This window comes from Carlito syrichta, unplaced genomic scaffold (genome assembly GCF_000164805.1).
Source record: "Carlito syrichta isolate Samal-C Ts95f unplaced genomic scaffold, Tarsius_syrichta-2.0.1 Scaffold288286, whole genome shotgun sequence".
Classification (NCBI taxonomy): domain Eukaryota; kingdom Metazoa; phylum Chordata; class Mammalia; order Primates; family Tarsiidae; genus Carlito; species Carlito syrichta.
In genome coordinates this window covers 64,181-65,536 of record NW_007232382.1, presented here as the reverse complement: position 1 = coordinate 65,536, position 1,356 = coordinate 64,181, and positions in this window count along the sequence as shown.

The window sequence follows — 1,356 nt, the reverse complement described above, 5'->3', positions numbered from 1 at the left end:
TGAGCCACCATGCCCAGCTAATTTTATGATTTATTGTACAGATGAGGAGTCCAGGATGCAAAACATGTCAGACGCCATGATTACCAGTCCCAGCAAGCACCTGGGCAGGACAACTCTTGCCAAGTTGTCCAGGCTGGTCTCAAATCCCTGGGCTCAGACAGCCTTCTCACCTCCATCTCCTAAAGTGCTGGGATGACAGGTGTGAACCACCGTGCCCGGCCTTTGGATCCCTTTGTTGCTGCTCCATAACTGGTGGGGTCTTCAGCACAGTGGCCTGTCTGAGAAGCAGTGAGGGAGTGGAAACAGGTGGTCTCCAAGTCCCCTTCATACCCATCCCTCTTGGGAAGGCAGCCCCTCAGGCCCAGGGAGTGTCTGCATGGCCTCATCCCTGTCCCATGTAGACTTTCTTTTTTTTTTTTGAGTTGGAGTCTCACTCTGTCACCCAGACTGGAGTGCAATGGCCACTCCTGGCCACCGCGGCCTCGACCTGCTGGGCTCCGGCGATCCTTCCGCCTCAGCCTTCCAAGTAGCTGGAACTACAGGCATGTGCTACCATGCCCGGCTAATTTTTTGATTTATTGTAGAGACGAGGTCTCGCCAAGTTGCCCAGGCGGTTCTTGAACCCGTGGGCTCAGTCAATCCACTCACCTCAGCCTCCCAAAGTGCGGGATTACAGGCTGAGCCACCAAGCCCGGCCCCATGTAGACTTTCAGAACAGCTTGTTGCCCACCCTTGCCCCTTCCCACGACCCCTGTGCTCCCTCCTCCCATCCCTCCAGGCTTGCGGCTCCTGGATTAGGGTCTCTTTAGAATCTGGTACTAAGACTCTTGGGTCTGCCAGGCTGGTCCTCACCCTCTGCCAGCCCCTGCCCGCAGGGCTTCTCCAGGGGAAGCTGAAGGTCTCATTTCCCTGTGGCCAGGGTTCCTGTCACAGGGGTTCTGAGTTGGGGATGTCTCTGAGAGGACTTGGAGTAGGGCATAGCTCATCCTGTGTCCAGAATAAGGGAAGGCCAGGCCTGGCTCCTGGCAGCGAGATCTGGTTTTTATTTTTATTTATTTACTTGTTTATTTTTTATTTATTTATTTTTTTGAGTTGGAGTCTTACTCTGTCGCCCAGGCTGGAGTGCAGTGGCACATTCATGACTATCGCAGCCTCGACTTGCTGGGCTCAGGCAATCCTTCCGCCTCAGCCTTGCAAGTAGCTGGAACTACAGGCACACACTACCATGCTTGGCTTTTTTAAAATTTATTGTAGAGACAAGGTCTTGTCAGGTTGCCCAGGCTGGTCTCAACCCCCTGAGGTCAGGCAATCTTCTTGTCTTGGCCTCCCAAAGTGCCCTTTTTTTTTTTTTTTTTT